Source organism: Sus scrofa, chromosome 5, assembly GCF_000003025.6.
Source record: "Sus scrofa isolate TJ Tabasco breed Duroc chromosome 5, Sscrofa11.1, whole genome shotgun sequence".
In the NCBI taxonomy this organism is placed as follows: domain Eukaryota; kingdom Metazoa; phylum Chordata; class Mammalia; order Artiodactyla; family Suidae; genus Sus; species Sus scrofa.
Window position 1 is genome coordinate 92,198,385 of NC_010447.5, and position 13,465 is coordinate 92,211,849.

Genomic DNA, 13,465 nt, shown 5'->3' on the forward strand with positions numbered 1-13,465 from the left:
GTTAGCGAGTGACGTGAACTATACTTGCAAGCTCTAGCCTAGATCCTATATGAAAAAATCAAATCAAGAAATGTGTGGAAATGAGTTTTTGAGTACAGCAAGGACCGAAGATTTAATTACCTCTAAGAAGAACAAAAACAGAGACTCTGTCCATAGAGCATCAAATGAGCTGAACATGAAGGAGTGAGGGATACAGAAAAATGTTGGGGGATGACGAGTGAACTGAGAGAAAGAGAACAGGGCATTGAGGAGGCTGCCCTGAGATCTCGGAGGTGAGGAGGAAAGGCCTTGAGAAGATTTTTTAAAGTCTATTCTCTCCTCTATGCTCTCTTCCACATCATCCTTGTTCTTCCCAAAGTAACATCCTTTTTGACCAGCTCTATGTAATATTAGGATATTAGAGTTGATACGAAGGTCGTTACCTCTGCACCACAATGGGAACTCCCAAGACTTCTGGTTCTTTCTAAAAGTTGATGGAGAGGAGTTCCCATGGTGGCTCAGCGGTAACAAACCTGACTGGTATCCAAAGGACAAGGGTTCGATCCCCGGTCCCACTTGGTGGGTTAAGGATCCGGCTTTGCCGTGAGCTGTGGTGTAGTTCGCAGACATGGCTCAGGTCCCATTTTGCTCTGGATGTGGTGTAGGCCGGCAGCTGTAGCTCTGATTCGACCCCTAGCCTGGGAAACTCCATATGCCACAGGAGCGCCCCTAAAAAGCAATAAATAAATAAATAAATAAAAGTTGAAGGAGCGATGCACTGGGATCATGTAGCATGGTGTCTGGTCCCATGCGATTGTCTTTAAAGGACAGGACAATCCCCTGATACAGAGGGTTCCTACTACTGTTGCAGGAATCCGAAAAGTCATTATACCATATGAGCATGAGAATTTCTGGTAGTTTCCCCCATTGATAAATTAGGACATGCCACAATAGATAGATAAGAGAGAAACAATTTTGCAAAGGTTGCTGTTATTTTAAAAAGGAAATTAAAATAATCGAACAGCAAACATAGAGGACTAACTGTTGTAGCAGGTGAAACTCAGATCACAGATGCTTAAGACAAATTAAGTTTATTGGTGGATAGCCTTTCACATGAGCATTCAGGAACCCTGGTTTGTCCATTTTGTGGCATTCCAGTGTTCAGCATACAGATTCCAAGGTCATTCTGTAGGTCATCTCATTTTGCCTGCCAGAGGGGAAACCATCAGTGTAGGTTCTCCATGGAGGTCTTTACAGCCTAAATCTGGAAGTGATTCACGTTCCCTCTGAGGCATTTTGTGGCTTTGACTTAGTCACATGAATACAACTAACCCACACGATGTGCTGAGAAATGCAAGCTACTTGTATGTCCAGAAATAAGAGGTAATGGATTTTGGTCTCTTCCACGGCCTACACAGGACTGCTGTGTGCTATAAACCATACTAGACAGGCTCTGCTCTGTGCATTTCTCATGTTGTCCTCACAGCTTAAAAAGGATATTATCGCCCACTTTACAGATGTAGTAATTCAAGATTATTTGTACTTGATCAGGACCTGACTTCAAAATTCAGTCAATGGATGCTAAAGGTCAGTCCATGGACAGCTGCAATAAAATTATTTAGAGAGCATGTTTAAATATAACTTGATGGGAATAACCCCTGGAGATTCTTATTCAGTAGCTTTGGGTTAAAGCCCAGTAAAATATAGTTTTAAAAGCTCCCCAGGTGGTTCCAAATATGGCCGGAATTGGGACCAGCTGCTCTAAGTTTTCCTGAAATCAACCACTGAGTGGACACTACAGGGGCATGAAAATTAGCAATAATTAATTGCTCTTATAGGGCACAAACAAGAACATCAGAACATTCCCTCTTTCTTTCAATCTTTCATTAAACATGAAGAGAACCCTGAGGTATTCAATAGCTTCTCAGGACAAACTGGTAACATGATGATGACATTTGAGTTGTGGCATTTGTCCATATGGCAGTGAAATGAAGGATATAGTAATTTCAAGTGACATTATTCACTGAGCAACCATGAAATAATAAGTTCGGTAACAACAACCAGATCATTACTCAGCTGGGTGGCATTTGAATTAGTATCCTAAAAATCTCCCACTGTTTTGTTTCCAAAGCTGAGTCTCTTTCTTAAAACTCCATGAAAATTAGCGTGACTGGAATGATAATGGTTAGACAAAATTCTCCTAATTTCTTCAAACAAAAAGTATATACTATACTTAGCCGTCTTCCCCTACGTTTGGGCTGCTCTTCTAAAAATTCTGGCAAAATGTAGAAACTTCACTAAAGGATATTTCCTGTTTCGAGTTCTTTGATATTTGTGTAATGATCAGTTGTTAATCTTGAGAATACTTCTGAATTCTTTAACATTGTTCTGTGGTAGTTCAAATACCAGATAATTCTTTGTTAGTCTTTGTATGACTATTTTGCAGCTCTAGCAGTAAACATAAAAAGTACATCTTATAGCTTGAGGTTAAGGATTTTAATGAGATATATGTGCATATACATTATATATTTATATATACACACATAACATATATACATACATATGTACATATGGATTCTAAATTGCCAAACACAAATATACTATTAAGGTCTGCAGACACCTCGAGACTACCAGCTATTAAGTTCAAATTAATTGAGCTATAAAATACCAAATAGGAATAATTTACACAGATCCCTCCATGTAATTTCGAAAGTGTTCAGAAAACTTTGAGGCTTATTAAAACACTCACCCAGCACACGTATACATGTAGGCACGTTTGGACAATACTTAATATAAGCTGTTATTTGAAATTACAGATAGCTCAGTTCATAAAAATGAAAAATCTGCCATTCCCTCTGTCTTTTAAAAATTATTTCCATGTGCTGTAATTTAGCCTGGTGTAATTTGTTTGGAAAATTAAAGTAATAAAACCTTAGTTTGTTGTGTGTCTGAATAGTGGCGATGATTGTCTCAGTGGGTGGCTGCAAATGTAGGGAGAAGTCGTTGTCAAGATATGCAGACAGAATAAATACTATTTACTAAAGGCTAATGTATAAGTACTAATAATAGACATATTGTTGCATGAAAAAATTACCTCCCTAGGAGAACTTGAACACTTAGCTTCAGTGCAGTTAGCATGCATATGTTTTCCTTCTAAACCACTAAAATAACCTTCTGGGGAAAGAAAGAATCCAGAGCAGCCTTCTCTTTGTCATCTTTCTGTGTTGCATTATCTGGGGTTGTATGGTAGACTATGAAGTTAGTAGTAATTAATGACGATTATAATTGTTGGATTATTAATATTTTAGAAGCATGATAAAATGATTATTGTAATCATGTGAAGCACCATGAACACATGTAATTGTGATAATGCTGGCTATTATTTTAGTAATTTAGAAAATTAGTGCATAAAGAGAGATCAGTGAGGGACAATTCAGAACGAGTGTGTGAATATGCATGTAAGAAGAAAATTACTATTAAAGGGCAAAGCTAATCAGCTGGAACAGAAACTTTCCAGAACTGTTTATTTTCAAACCTTCTTCTGCAGGGAGTTTTGAATTTTCCCAATGTAAAATCCCTTAAAAATTATAACATTTTGGACAGATGCCTTGGATCTATGAAGTTCTAATTATGAAGGCACAGAAACTAGATCCTCTGTATAATCCAGGGTACTGAGATCTTTAAAATATCAACATGAATCAAAGGTACAGGTGATTGCTCTAAGTGGATCTCATATAATTACTTTCTGTGACCAATTCTTTCAAAACTACAAATGAGCTTGTGTCTTTGTAAGAATTTGGTCAAGACTGGTAATCTTGATCCAAGTGGTGAATATGTGAAAGTGTCAGATTCCTCTTGGAAGCACTTTGTATTGAATTTTTCAGTCAATACCACAATAACCCTGTAAGATCAGTAATATTATTAGACCCACTTGACTGAAGAAGAAATGGAGACTAAGATCTGCTAAGGAGCTTGTCCAAGGATGGTGCAGTTTGCAAGAACCAAAGTTATCAAACCCAGGCCAGCTGACTCCAGAATTCAAGCCCAAGGCTATTTCTCTACAGTGCTGTGCATGGAATTTAAGAACTACATGGGTAGGAAAGCATTACGTGAGGGTTACACTTCTCTGATCCTTCTTCTGCATAGGCCATACAAGGACAGTGACCCAGACTTTAGGGCTGGATCAGGGTAAGGTATACCATGAAAATGACATGAGAGTAAGTGTAAAAAAAAATATTCGAAGATAATTAGGGATTAGTGGCATGGTATGTGTAACATATATGAAATCCAAGAGGTTAAAAAATGAGGATCCAAGACAGAAGCCAAGAGGTAGAAGAACATTGGTTTTTGTGAGAAAGATGTAACTTGTGTGAGAACAGGTGAGGGGACTCCAAATGGTAAATGTCAGCAGGGCTAAGGTGAACAAGGAACCTACTGATGAGGTGACCTCTTTAAGGTAGATTACGAGCAATGTGTAGTAAAATAACAGGGAATTATATAAATCGTTAGAAATCGGAACTTGTTGCTCTTTATTGATTTTTCCTTTCCATATTTCACTGATATTCCATACTTGAAAATTTATCACATGCTTAAATTGAAAGCATAAAATCTATGATTGTATAATTGATCAATAATCATAAAAAAGTAGGATTTGGTAGGGAATTCATGTATTATCAGTGGACAGTTCATACAACTCTGCAAAATCATAAATAAATCAGAAAATAATTTTTGAAATTTTATTTTTCTACCTCTTGTGCTCTTTTATTTTGTTATAGAAAAAACTACATACTTTTTTTCTTTTAGATTATGTATTTATTTTACGCATCCTCGTTGATGATTTACTTTCCTTAAACGAATGTTATCTTCCTTCCTCACAGAATATCTTTGTCTTGGATTCCAGTTTCAGATCAAGTTAATGTTTTCCAGGGGAAATTTTCCTTAACTATCCCAATGCAGACTGACCACCCTTTTGTCTGCATTTTTCAAAGTAACACCAACTTGAAACTTAGAAAATGAAGTTTTTATATGATCTACCTCTTCAACTAAATTGTAAGATTTTGAGGATTACAAGTGAATAGATCTCTTTCTTTCTCTGTCTATCTATCTATCTATCTATCTATCTATCCATCCATCTATCTATCTAGAGACTGAGGTAAAATTCATTGAATAATCTAATAAACTATCATTTACTGAATATTCACCATATACCCATTTTTAGATGCTCAGGTTAGATGAGATAAAGAAGGAATCATTGAACGAATATATGGTCCTTTTCTAAAGTATCTCATCATTTGTTGGAAAGAGTTTATCAGTCAGAATATACTAGGTTTTGCTGTCACAACAAATGACAACCAATCCTAGCCTTTTACAAAGAAAAATAGTTTGTATATCTTTCACAGTACACATCAAGTGACAGTTAGCTAGACTCTGCCTCATGATCTGCATTCCAGGACCCAAGCTGACAAAACAGACTATATGATCATATGCAGAAGCAAAAGAAACATAGCAAAAAAATCATATACCAGCTTTAAAGCTTCTCCTCAAAATCAGACACAAAAGTCCTTCCCACATCTTTTGGCAAAAGCAAGTTACATTTGTACTGCTTAGTTCTACAAAGCTAGGATATATCATTCTTAGGGCAGGGGGTAACTCAGAGAGAGAATGCTTAGTGAATTGTAAAACAGGTTACCTCAGGGTGAAAGACATAACAAGTTAATGATAATTGTTATCAGGGAATTACATATAGTGTTCTCTGGAAGTCTCCCACCGTGGAGATTGTTAAATCCTCTGCTATCAGCATCAGAAAGGATGTTAAAAGTTCTCTAATTCAAAAATCTATTCAAGGCAATCAAAAAATGTTTGTTGATGAAGATTAAAATAAGTGTAAAAGGCAATAAATATGCAGTGATACTATGGGATCATTTCACCCAGAGAAGATAAATTTTTGTGACTGTGAGAATAGTATGTGAGAGAATAATCTGTTCCATAAAAAACTGTTTCGGAATTCCACACACAGAGGTGTAGACAGTGTACTCTGAACATTTTTACCCCACAACATCTTGTTGGACCAATGTTAACATCTGACATTTCTTTACAAAAGCACCGATGCTAATTTAATAATTCTGCCAACACATAAAAGCTCATGTAACTGAATTTTAAAGGACTAATGAGTACCTTTCTTAGGCTAAAATTCATCTGTCCATTCTTTCAAAGCACATAGGGACATCTGAGCATCTATTTTCACCATTATTCTGTTTTATATAAATTTCACCATCATCTTCTTTGTATAATAAAACAAACCTTGTTCTTTATGTAATATATTAATCATCTGTAATCTGTTCATACAAATTTAGTGGATCTTTCCTATTCATTTGCTAACAGTTTGTCCATGTGGTATATATTTTTAGTTTCAATGAGTGGACCAAAGATAATTCTTTTTATAATATTTATTTTTTACATAGAAAAAATCATTTAAGGAATTCCTTTGAATGAATTATGGCTCACCGGAAACAAATCTGACTGGCATCCATGAGGATGAAGTTTTGATCCCTGGCCCCACTCAGTGGGTTAAGGATCGGGTATTGCCCTGAGCTGTGGTGTAGGTCACAGATGTGGCTCATATCCGGGTTGCTGTGGCTGTGGTGCAGGCCAGTGGCTACAGCTCCGATTCAACCTCCATATGCCATGGGTATAGCCCTAGAAATATTTTTTAAAAAAAAAATTAAAAAAAAAAAGAAAGAAAAATTGATTCAAGTAGAGCACAAGCTTGATATAATAATAAAAAGCATATTGATATAAATCTCAAAGAGATTTTCCTATAGAATGAATGCAAATAATCTAAAAATTATGATGGTTCAATCCTAAAGGTAATCGAATGCGGATGGAAAGTGCTGTCTGGTAGATAACTGTCTTTTTGTTTCCAAAGAACAAATTAGTGCATGTCCATAAGATAGGTGGGTCCTCTTCCAGAAATGAAAGATGAGATGGCAGAATTAGATAATAGGCCAGGGTTCTGCCATACCTTATAGGTACAAATTTAAGGTTTGGACGCAGCTGTAATATATTTCCTGGGTAAGGGCTGGTGCTCAGCCAACCAGTGAGGGCCCGCTGGGATGGAGGTCAAGATTCTCCATGCCGTACTTCTATGACCAAAAGACGGCTGCCAACCTTCACCATGCAACTTAAAGACATGAGAACCAGAGAAACATGGTCCAGAAGAATCTATGTTCCGGCTCTGCTTGTTACCTTTAAGTTGCCACAGAATGTGCAGACAGATGGATTATGCAATGTCTTTTTGATTTTCTTTCTGAGAGTTTCTGTAAAATAATCTCTTTCTATTCACCTTGACTTGAGCTAAAAACATGGCTACAAAACATTCTAAAAATATTATCAACTTAAATGCACCAATATAAAAAAAAGATAAGTTATGATCACACTAGATTTATTTTAAAAAATTCAAGATGACTATAATAGTCAAACATCAACCAATATAATTAACTGGTAAGAGAATAAAGTAGATATAATCATAAGATCATTTAAAGAGTTACAGAAAAAAACATTTATTTGACATTCATTTTATGATAAAAAGTATCAGTAAGAAAAGAAACTTAATTTGATAAATAACATTAACAAAAATTCTATATCAAATATCATTCTCATGGTAAAATGTTGAGAGCTTTCACTTTGAGATGAAAAGACAAAAATGCATGATATCAATACTTGTCTTCAACTTTATACTAAAAAGTCTCAGGGAAACAAGTCAAGGAAAAAATAAAATGCAAAAAAATTGAAAAGTAAGAAAAAGCTCTTATTATTTCTAATTTGCAGTTACCATTATTGCCTATTTAATAAATCCATAAAGATATATAGTATTTTATTTTATTTTTTATTTTTATTTTTTGGTCTTTTTAGGGCCATACCTGCAGCATATGGAAGTTCCCAGGTTGAATTGAAGCTGTAGCTGCCAGCCTACATCACAGCAACACGGGATCCAAGCCAAGTCTGTGACCAAACCACAGCTCACAGCAATACTGGATCCTTAACCCATGGAACAAGGCCAGGGATCAAACCCACATCCTCATGGATACTAGTTTAGTTCATTAACCACTGAACTGTGATGGAAACTCTAAGATCTATAGTGTATTTTAGTTAGGGCAATGATCAAAATGAAAACAAACTATAAACAATTCCATTTCTATATACCAGCAACAGAAAATGAAATTTCTAGGAATAAACCAGTATGAGAAATACTTCAATACAAAGTCTTTAAGGTGTTATTAAGAAAAATCAAAGACTGAAAAAATAGAGGAATATATCATATTTATGTTTGGAAAACTTAAAATATTAACTTTTAAATATGTCAATTCTACTCATACCTATGCAATGTAATCCCAATCAAAATCCCAGTAGTTTGGGAAAAAAATAATGATTTAATTCTAAAATTTATATAAAATGCAAAAGGCAAAGAAGTCAAGATGTTCTAAAAGAAGATGAGCCAAGTGGAAGCACTTGTTCTGCCAGATATTATAAAACTATGGTAATTTAAGACAGTACATAACTAGGGAAAAGATGGATACACAGAGCAATAATAATGAATAAAGAGCCCTGAAAAGACCTATGCATAGAACTTGTTTTTTTTAAATATGAAATAAGTTCAATGCTTTAGACTCGATGAAGTTAGACTTCTAAAAGATGCTGGTATTGAGTTTGGTCTAGGTGAAGTACATAAAAGACATGGAAAAAATTGTTAAAATCTGGAAGCATTCTAGACTCAGCTTTTTTCTTAAGTCTCTTTATATTCTTGCTTCTCTTTAGGAAAATCTAAACTGGAAATTATACAGAATGCATTTGGTTGGGTTTATATTAAAAACAAAACCAAAAAAACCTGATGTGGAGCTTATGTCAGAAGATTCATAATGTTCATTTCCATTCATACTACCCTGGCAATAACTCAAAATTTTGGAGAATAAATATGTAATAATTTAAGTTTATGATGTGATTTTTTTCTGCTTTGATTTCTTATTGTTTTTTTAATAACTAACTTATAGGACCGAATATATGAAATTGAAAGGTTTCTACTTTGCTTCTTACCATGTGTTTTAGTTTATAATATAAGCAGGTATACAAACAAAGACCAAACTTGGTGGGTTTATTTGGTGACATCTATAATTTTGTATTTTGGTTTGGACTGCAAATTAAGTACATAGGAGAGGATTTCTTCTGGGACAGAAAAACTAGTGTGGAGAGAAATATTTCCTTCGAGTATTAGTTTTTAATAAGATATGGGTAAAATATGGTTTAATTTTCATTAAAAACAGTGTTTTCCTGAATTAAGGACTCTGAATACATAGACTTAAAGCTGTCAGCTAACAAGAATTGTTATTACAAACCATTTGCCTTCTGGAATTCCGGTGAGGCTCACAACAAAACCATTTGACTTCTCATAAAATAGGATAATCTCATGCTTTCTTTAAAGCAGTTTTTCTGCCTCCTAATATTTTATCTCCTTTACCTATATACTTCTGCTAATTAAGAAATTATTTTTTAAAAATAACTGGAGTTCCCGTCGTGGCGCAGTGGTTAACGAATCCGACTAGGAACCATGAGGTTGCGGGTTCGGTCCCTGCCCTTGCTCAGTGGGTTAACGATCCGGCGTTGCCGTGAGCTGTGGTGTAGGTTGCAGACGCGGCTCGGATCCCGAGTTGCTGTGGCTCTGGCGTAGGCCGGTGGCTACAGCTCCGATTGGACCCCTAGCCTGGGAACCTCCATATGCCGCGGGAGCGGCCCAAGAAATAGCAACAACAACAACAACAAAAAAAAGACAAAAAAGACAAAAAAAAAAAAAATAATAACTTTTTTCCCTAATGCTGCATGAAGTTATTTTTTGTAGAAATGGTAAGGAAGTACCTTGACCAGATTTATCTCATTTATTCTCAATACTTCTTTTAATGAAATAAAAATCATTTTAGTTTTATTAAAATAATGTAGGTATATAGCATATATGTACATATATGTATGTGTGTATATATATATATATATATATATACATATAAATTGGAAAATTTAAATGTGCAGACGAATATATAATGTCTAGTTTTACGGCTTGGAGAAAGCCACTTAATATTTTGCTGAATATGATATTTTAATGTGTTATTTTAGATATGTTTTTAAATAGTGCAACCTTAGTCTTTCATGTAACATTTCATGATAAATAATTTACAAATAAATTTAAACAGGAAAAAAAATCTTATCTTTAATTTTTCAAAACAAATTTATTTTAGGGGGCTTAATGATAAATATATGTGCTGAAAAATAAAGATATTTGTGACTTGAAATATTTAAGCATAATATTCATTTGAAAATGAGAAGTTATTGTGACACATTTTTTGATTGAAGGCCTCTTGGTTGAAACATGAATCTGTATTCTTTTGAATCTTTATTAGAAAATGATGCTGGTTCTCCACAATCTCTGGCATGAGGTATAATAAACATAATATACAGACAGCCCCTTCAATAAGTGTTGTTGGGAAAACTGGACAGCCACATGAAAAAGAATGAAATTAGAACACTTTCTAACACCATACACAAAGATAACCTCAAAATGGATTAAAGACCTAAATATAAGACCAAATACTATAAAACTCTTAGAGGAAAATATAGGTCAAACATTCTGACATAAACCACAGCAATGTATTCTCAGATCCACCTCTTTTAGAAAAATGACAATAAAAACAAAAATAAACAAATGTGACTTAATTAAACTTAAAAGTTTCTGCACAGCAAAGGAAACCCTAAACAAAACAAAAAGATAACCCACACAATGGGAGAAATATTTTCTTTTTTTTTTTTCTTCTTCTTCTTTTTTTTTTTTTTTTTTTTTGGCCTTTCTGCCTTTTCTAGGGCCGCTTCCCATGGCATATGGAGGTTCACAGGCTAGGGGTCTAATCGGAACTGTAGCCACTGGCCTATGCCAGAGCCACAGCAACGCAGGGTCCGAGATGCATCTGTGACCTACACCACAGCTCATGACAACACCGGATCCTTAACCCACTGAGCAAGGCCAGAGATTGAACCCACAACCTCATGGTTCCTAGTTGGATTCATTAACCACTGCGCCACAACAGGAACTCCAAAAATATTTTCAAATGAAGCAACTGACAAGGGGTTAATCTCCAGATTTATAAACACCTCCTACTGCTCAATACCAAAAAAACAAACAATCCCATCAAAAATGGGCAGAAGATCTAAACAGACAATTCTCCAAAGAAGACATACAGACGGCCAAAAAAACACATGAAAAGATGTTCAACATCACTCATTATTAGAGAAATGCAAATCAAAACCACTGTGAGGTACCACCTTACACCAGCCAGAATGGCCATCATCAAAACGTCTACAAACAGTAAGTGCTAGAGAGGGTGTAGAGAAAAAGGAACCCTATTACACTGTCGGTAGGATTGTAAATTGGTGTGACCACTGTGGAAAACAGTATGGAGATTCCTCAGAAGACTCAGAATGGAACTGCCATTTGATCCAGCAATCCCACTCCTGGGCATCTATCCAGAGAAATCCATGACTCGAAAAATCACATGTACTCCAATATTCATTGCAGCACTCTATACAATAGCCAAGACATGGAAACAACCTAAATGTCCATCCACAGAGGAGTAGATCAAGAACATGTGGTACGTATACACAATGGAATGTTACTCAGCCATTAAAATGAAAGAAATAATGGCGTTTGCAGCAACATGGATGGACCTAGAAATTATCCTGCTAAGTGAAGTCAGTCAGACAGTGAGATACCGGCATCAAATGCTATCACTTACATGTGGAATCTAAAAAAAGGACACAATGAACTTCTTTGCAGAACAGATACTGACTCACAGACTTTGAAAAACTTATGGTTTCCAAATTGGAGGTGGGGGGATGGGCTGGGGGTTTGGGATGGACATGCTATAAAATTTGGTTGTGATGATCCTTGTACATTTATAAATGTAATAAAATTCTTTGAGCAATAAAATAAATAAATAAATAAAAATAAACGTATTATGCAGGTTTTATCAGTTAACTGCTCCACCCCAAACTTCAGATCTAAAGCAGAAGTCACAAAAACAAGGAAAGTTTAAGGTTTATTCCTTAAATAAATTTATATGTGGCAAAATATACATTTGGTCAAGCAGTGATGGTGGTGGCAGAACTGAGATTCTGGACACAAAGATAAAAGTATCTGATGGGAGTGAAACCAGCAAAACAGTCTAACTAGCAATGACATTCTTCTGGGGTAGTAAGTCTATGTTCTTGGCAATCTGGGGTCATTTTCCTCCAAGGCTGTTTTCTTAGCTCGATATACAGCTATTTTTGTTAAATCTGTGAGCCACTAAATTATAAATATTTTTATATGGAATCTAATCAGTTTTAGTTTCTACCTTTGCAACCAGGAACCCCAACTTAGAATTACAGCGTATAAAGTTAGACTCTATCACTGTCAAGTGCAACCTCAAACTGACAACATAAATGAACCATCTTTAACTTGAAATAGTTATTCTCTGGCAATGAGATGTCTTATTTCTTTTTAAAGTGAAAAAAGTCATCTCTAGGTGGCTTCAATCTTGGTTTTAAAATGTTTAAATGACACAGTGTGGGTAGGGAAATGATGATATTTGATATAATAATAAGCTTCATTCCTCCCCATATTTTCTAAGTTACTAATAGTGACTATTATATTTGGAGTTTCCCAAACAACCATTTTAACTGCACTAATGATCAAATTGTATATCTGTTCATTAATTTCACAAGTATCTTCATGAAATTAACCAGACATATTCAAGCTTTATCTAACCATGCTTTTACAAATTAAGTACCTGTGAGTTTTAAATATTGTCAAGATTATTTTTGTTGCTCTTTATGGCTTATCATGATCTAAGATCAATGCTAGCGGTCTTTTGATTAGATTTTCTTTTTTTTTTTTGGCCCTGTCCACAGCTTGTGGAAGTTTCCAGGCCAGGAAGCCAACGCATTTCACAGCAGCAACCCAAGCCATTGCAGTGACAAGCCAGATCCTTAACCCACTGCACCACAAGGGAACTCCCTCAAATAGATTTTTGACATTGAGAAAAGTATTTAATTTCTTTTTTTCTTTTTTTTTTTTTGTCTTTTTGCCTTTTCTAGGGCTGTTCCCACGGTACATGGAGGTTCCCAGGCTAGAGGTCTAATCAGAGCTATAGCCGCCGGCCTACACCAGAGCCACAGCATCACAGGATCTGACCCACGTCTGCAACCTGCACCACAGCTCATGGCAATGCCAGATCTTTAACCCACTGAGCAAGGCCAGGGATCGAACGCGCAACCTCATGCTTCCTAGTCGGACTCGTTAACCACTGAGCCACGATGGAAATTCCTAATTTCTTTGTGCTTATTTTATCAAAGTAAAATCATGATGATATTTTAATCCAATTAATCTAATCTACTGCTTTTAATCTAGTAG